This window comes from Eschrichtius robustus, chromosome 7 (assembly GCF_028021215.1).
Source record: "Eschrichtius robustus isolate mEscRob2 chromosome 7, mEscRob2.pri, whole genome shotgun sequence".
Lineage (NCBI taxonomy): Eukaryota > Metazoa > Chordata > Mammalia > Artiodactyla > Eschrichtiidae > Eschrichtius > Eschrichtius robustus.
Window position 1 is genome coordinate 105915752 of NC_090830.1, and position 7252 is coordinate 105923003.

The window sequence follows — 7252 nt, forward strand, 5'->3', positions numbered from 1 at the left end:
TGTCCATGAATAGATGAATGGATAAAGAAGATGTGGTATATACATAAGTGTATATATATATCAATATATGTATGTGTGTGTGTATATATATATATATATATATATATAGTATGTATATTATACATATATATACAACAGAATACTACTCAGTCATAAAAAAAGAATGAAATTTTGCCATCTGCAGCAACATGGATAGACCTGGAGGGTATTGTGCTAAGTGAAATAAGTCAGACAGAGAAAGACAAATACTGTATGTTATTACTTATATGTAGAATCTAAAAAATAAAACAAACCAGTGAATATAACAAAAAAAGGAAACAGACTCACAGATATAGAAAACAAACTAGTGATTACCAGTGGGGAGAAGGAGGAGGGGAGGGCAAGATAGGAGTAGGGGATTAAGAGGTACAACTACTATATATAAAATAAATAAGCTACAAAGATATACCATACAGCACAGGGAATATAGTCAATATTTTATAATAACTTTAAATGCAGTATAATCTATAAAAATTTTGAATCACTACATTGTACACCTGAAACTAATATTGTAAATCAACTATACTTCAATAAAAATAAATAACTAATAAACTAATAAGGTCCCTTCTGACTCCAGCGTGGGGAGGCTTGGGTCATTGGTCTACTGTGGGACATTTATTGTTTCGTCTGCTGAAGGCAGCATTCTGTCCACCTTTTCTGGGAAGTTCCCTGCTACCCAAGTGATTCTAGTGGGACCTGCCAACCTTCTTACAGAAGGCATCTCCCACATCTCTGTAACTGGTCTAAGGTGGCATAACTTACCCAAACTGGGCCAACGGAAGTCATTCCATAGTAGTTTTATACTTTAGGCCAGAGAACTAAAGACTCTGACCCTTCCGGTGACGAAACAGAAGCTTCCTGTCTGGCTGCCAAGATACCAATTCCCCTGCCACAGGGGAAGGAATGAAAGTGATGTTCAGAACAGCCAAGATGAGAGGTGGAGAGAATGTGGCCCACTTGGAATCTCGAATTCCAGGGCCTATGGCATCCTGTGGTTTGGTTATGTGAATCAGTAAAGTCTCAAATTAGGTTTCTATTACATGCAACCAAAACACAAAGAACAACAACAAAACGCTCCCCACTAATACAACTGATCCTCACTAAAAATGATACTTTTTGTTCTACAAAGGTTTTGTGTATACCTCCTAATGATAGTTCTGTTAAGTAGCACATGTACTTTCTTTAAAAGTTGAGACATAGGGCTTCCCTGGTGGCGCCGTGGTTGAGAATCTGCCTGCCAATGCAGGGGACAGGGGTTCGAGCCCTGGTCTGGGAAGATCCCACATGCCGTGAGCGACTAGGCCCGTGAGCCACAACTACTGAGCCTGCGCGTCTGGAGCCTGTGCTCCGCAACAAGAGAGGTCGCGATAGTGAGAGGCCCGCGCACCGTGATGAAGAGTGGCCCCCACTTGCCGCAACTAGAGAAAGCCCTCGCACAGAAACGAAGACCCAACACAGCCATAAATAAATAAATAAATAAATAAATAAATAAATAAAATTAAAAAAAAAAAGTTGAGACATAATTCAGACACCATAAAATTCACCATTTTAAGGTGCCCAATGCAGTGGTTATTAGTATATTCACAAGGTGTGTAACCATCACTACCAACTAATTCCAGAACATTTCATCATCTCAAAAGAGCAACCCCAAACCTATTAGAAGTCATCTCTATTCCCTCCTCCCACCCACCCTGAACAACCACCAAGCTACTCTCAGCACAGGTACTTTCATGTCTCATTTAAAGGCAAAGAAAAGGAGACCCGGATATTCTAGTGGTCTTCTTCAGAGGCTAGAGCCAGGATTAGAACCTGTTGAACTATTCTACCACCCTTTTGTGAACACATTTACGCCCAAGTTATTATATTTGTTTGCCACTGTAAAATGGAAGAGAGAGTTAAAACAATAACTTGTAAATTGTTGCAGTCATTTAGAAATAGTGTTGGTTTGTTCTGAGAGGTCAATTCACTCAGACATGTCTTGCTTTACTTTTGTTAATATTATGCTTTCTTAATGAAAGAGATTACTTTTGTTTTCTTCTCTGCAACTGAAACCCACTTGACCTCCCCAGGAAAGAAAAAAATGGCTATGGAAGTTAAGTCAATTGAGCGGAAATTGAGCTGAAATACAAGGAAGAAAACAAGTTTTAGTCCCTTTCACAGCCATATATCTTAAGTATAGTAATTACATTTCAGTCTATTAAGCTTCTGATCAGGACAAATAAACCTTATATAAAATTCAGACCGAGTTCAACAGGATTAGAAAAGGGAGGTCAGAGAGGAGATGTGAATATCACATTTTGAATCATTTAGAGTTCAAACAAACTTGGAGCTTTTCCTCTTGGCAGATATTAGTTTAATAAGAGTCATTGCCTACAGACTGCTTTAATCTAATTCTAGAAACCAATAAATTGCAATCTAATTGTGAAATGATGAAAGACAGTGATTTGAAGAAACGAATGTGTTTACGTGCAGTTTAGTCCAAGTTCAGTTTTGTAGAAAAGAGTCAGAAATATCTAATCTCTACTTCAGGGGTAAAAATGCATCTAGGGGTACACACCCATATAGCCGGGTATGTATCTCCCTTTGTGTGCCTTGCCTTCCATGCCTGGGAGTCTATTTCTGTCGAGTCGGATAATACCAGGCCTGCATATCCCAGCCTCCAGAGCCCCTCAGGGTAAAGAGCTGGGGAACAGCAAGTCCCCAGAACAATCGGGGAGCCTGTTCACAGTGTTGGCTGCCTGTGTTGCTACTCTGCCAGTCTGTCTGAAGCATTTGGGGAACACCCAGTCTTTGCAGAAGCTTGAACTTGGCGCTAGATAACAAAAATGAATAAAGAATAAATTTTCCCCGAAGCTGAGAACAGGGACCTTTACTCTCCTGTCTAATTTTCCTGCCATTCAGCCACATTTTTACCAGAAAACCCAGTGCAGTGCACATATGTGCTGGGAGGAGGGAGAACACAGACTCCTTCCCAGCCCACCTGGACATGCTGGGTCTAACAGTCTCTCCAATGATCAACTGTTAAAATATATTCAACTCTGTTCATTTCACAAAACAATGATGGTCTTCACACCTCTCGCCTTGGTCCATACTGTCACTCTACTGAAACACCCACACATTCCTTCTCTCAAGACTGACTCCTGCTTGTCCTTCTAGACTCAGCTGTGCTGTCCTCCTGGGAAGCCTTTCTTAACCTCTCATTTGCACTCTTAGTTAAGTCCTTCCTCAATGCTCCTTCAGTGTCTACCCAATTCCATTTTGCATCTTCCTATCGTGATGACTATTGTACTCTGTTACTATCTTTCCTTAAAAAATCTCTCCTATTAGATAGTTTCTACAAAGTCTGGCCTATCATGTTTATCTCTATATCCTCAAGACCTGATATCATACACGGCTTATAGCAGGCATTTCATTCATTCAAAAATATATGTTGGGATTCTACTGTGTGCTAGGTACCATGTAGGGTGCTGCAGCTAATCAACATTTTTGCTTGCTAAATGAATAGTCTCCCATCCTTTGGTTCTTTGCCATCTTCTGCAGTACAGTAGAAAAGAAACCTTGCTGGGTGGGTTAGGTACCAAGGCCTGAATGCAAAGAATGAGAGTGATCTCCCTCCTGATTCTTGTTTACATGTATTGACTGCTCACTGTGGGCCAAGCACTGTGCTTAGAGCTTTATGTGCATTCACACACTTAATCCTTTGGTCCTTGTACCACCTTTATCTCCATTTTATAAATAAGGAAACTGAGGTGTAGAGGATGCTGTTTGCCCAAGGTTACAGGGCTAGTAAGTCCAGCTAGGATTCAAAGCCAGGCCTTTGTCACTACATTATACTAAACTGTTGGTAGGAGATGGAGAATACGTTGTCTTTTTCTGATCTCCATGAATGGAACTTCATTTCAGCCCCAAGTGGGGTATCCTTCAGACGGAGAAAGACTTGCAGCCTGAGCTCTGAGAAGCCAGCGCAGTCACCCACCATTCTGCCATGGAACAGCAAGCAGCTATGGGTTCTCATCCATTTAGCGGGCAATGTAGTATGATGGATAAGAACCCAACATGAACTAAACATTCTGCCCTTGCGTCCTACCTCTACAACGTCCTAGCTCTAGGACTTTTGTGAGTCCCTTAACCTCTGTCTCCTCATCTGTAAAATGGGGAGAGACAGACTGGAAGAGGGTGATCAACCATCCCAGCTTGCCAGGGACTGTCCCAGTTTTAGCTGAAGGTCCTGCATCCTAGAAAACCCATCACTCCCAGGCAAACCAGGATGGTTGGTCACTCTAAGCTAATTTTTTTGCTTCGGGACTCATGGTCTATAAGAGGCCCATTTAAGTTGAGTATTATGAAGCACAGCTATTGATGAGTCTTCTGCAGCAGCGCTCACACTTTAACCTACATAGGAATCACCTAGAGAGCTTGTTAAACACACATTGCTGAACCCCACCCCAGAGTTTCCGATTCAGTAGGTCAGAGGTGGGGCCTGAAAATTTGCATTTTAACAAGTTTCCAAGTGATGCAGCTGCTGCTGGTCCCAGAACCATACTTTGAGAATTACTGGTCTACGCATTTAAAAATTGCTATGTTATCAGCCAAGAAACAAAATTGTACTTGAATAGAATTTAAATTTCAGCCACCATGATGAGAAAAGGTGAAATTTTATCAATATTTCAGTTTATTTGCACTCTCACGTTAGAGCTACCCAAATTGGTATTAAGATAAAATATTACAGAGGAAGATATGTTAATAGTTGTGCTAAGAAAACAGGTTTGTTGGCTTAACCAATAAACAGTAAAACAGTTTATTTTGAATTAATCTTTAATATGCTAATATGAGATGTAAATTTCTGGGACATGTCACATTTCCCCAACTTTTTGACCACAGAAATCTTTGTTCTCCAGTATCTGGAAATGACTGCTCAACTTAAAATGGAGTAATAAATCATTCTATCAGTTTTAAATCAACATTTAAGCCCCAATTTCTTACTTCCTAATTAGCTAAACGGTTGCTAAATCGAATTACATAGTGTTGTAGGTAGTAAAAACATTCTTTATCCTATAGATTTCCATAGATCACTGTATGGGTCAAATATAACTTAGGTTATTCATACGTATTTTTTTTGTTTCCAAAGAAGGCCTCGAGAGCAATCTTTCTTCTTGCAGTGGACACTTCTTGGGATGGCTGTGTGGCTCATACAAATCCCTTCTCTGAGAGTGGTACACGGTGGCTATGTCTGTGCCAACAGACCCTCTCAGTAGCCATAGTCCAGGGTGGTCTTCTGACCAAGCTGGCTGATCTGTCCCAGAAATTTGCAATTGTAAGCTAAAGACAGAAGCTGGAAAGCCTTTGGAGCTTCTTTCTATCAATGGCGTAGCTCTAGTGAGAAGGTCTTTGTGTCTCAATTTCCCCATATTTAAAAATGGGGCAGATAATAATATTAACCTCATACAGCTCAGGTAAGGATTGAATGAGTTAATACACGTGGAGTTCTTAGGGCAGTGACCGATGCGTGGTAAGAGCTTCCTAACTGTCTTGCTTATTAATGTTGTTATTAATTCCTGCTGCTCAAGTCTCTAGAGATGACAAGGATTCTGCCCTCCCTAATCTCTGTGGTTCAACTTCTCCTTAGCTTTCATGAGATAATATAGTGTCCTTCCAAAATATTCCTCTATAGCAGGTGGTAGGCAGAATAATGGCCTCCCAAATACATCTATGTTCTAATCCCTGGAACCTATGAATCTGTTACCTTACATGGTTAAAGAGACTTTGTTGATGTGATTAAATTAAAGATTTTAACATAAGGAGATATCTGAGTGGACCCAAGGAAATCACATGGGTCCTTATGAGGGAAAGAGGGAGATAGGAGGGTCAGAAGAGAGACGTGATAATGCGAGCAGAGTCAGAGAGAGAGTTGAAGATGAAACACTGCTGGCTTGAAGATGGAGGAAGGGGGAACAAGCGAAAGAATGTAGGCTGCTTCTAGAATGTGGAAAAAGACAAGAGAATGGAATTTCCCATGCACACTGCCAATACTGTTAGCCCAGTGAGAACTATTTTGGACTTCTGACCTTCAGAACTGTAAGATAATTGTGTTTGAAGCTACTAAATTAGTGGTAATTTGTTACAGCAGCAGCAGGAAACTAATATATGGCATAAGCTAACCAAAGCTAGATTCTGTTGCTCACAAGAAATAAACAAACAGTTTAATGACAGCTCTACAGACACTAGAAGAGTCTAAAGAATGGGCAGGTCTCTGCTGGGTAATTCTTCAGGTCCTTTTGGCATCTATTGGGATCACTAGGGGGCATTCTACCTGTAGCTGAATTGGTCTTGTGGGGAAGTGGCTTTTAAGATGACCTTACTCATTTGTCTGGCACCTTAGCAGGGACAGTTGGAAGGCTAAGCCTTTCTCTCTCTCCATGTGGGCTCAGGGACTCTCTACGTGATCTTTCCAGCAGGATTGCTGGGCTTCACACAGGGCAGCACTGAGATCCAAGAGTGAGTGTTCCAAGAGAACCAGGCAAAGGCTCTAAGGCTTCTTATGAGCTAGTTTTATTGCTTACGGAGCAGTGTATAAAGTTAGCTACACACACACACACACACACACACAGAGCATGTGGCTAAGAACTGGGGAGGGGTAGTGCCCCTAGAGCAAGGCTGGAGGTGCTATTACCAGCGGAGGGAGAAAGGATGCTAGAACCAAAATGACAGGAGCCTCCCAATGAAGATACAGAAGCCAGCCAGGTGAGAAATGAAAGAAAATCCCCTACTTTAAAGAGTGAGTCCATAGCTTAAGAGAGATCAAATGTGTAAAATGTGTTGAATGAATGGGGATTATGTGTTTCATGATTTGTTTCTTGTTTGAATTATTTTTAATGTACTGATAAAATAATAATATCAAGAGAAATAAAAACGTTCAGGAGCCTACCACATTGGCACATGGTTTTGAGTTTTTTTCTTTCCTTCCAGTCCATACCCTTGGCCTAAATATTTTTTGAAGGTTAACTAATTTGTCATTTGACCTTTAGAATACCCACACAACCAGGATACACTAAAGTATGATGCCTTTATTTACCATTCTGTGAAAGTTTATATAGAAACACATTTAATTTCATTGAGATTTTTTCTTTACTTCATAAACTGCAATTGTCTTAAATGACTTTAAAGAAAAACTCATCCATAATTCTGACACTATAATACAGTGACTTTAATGTTT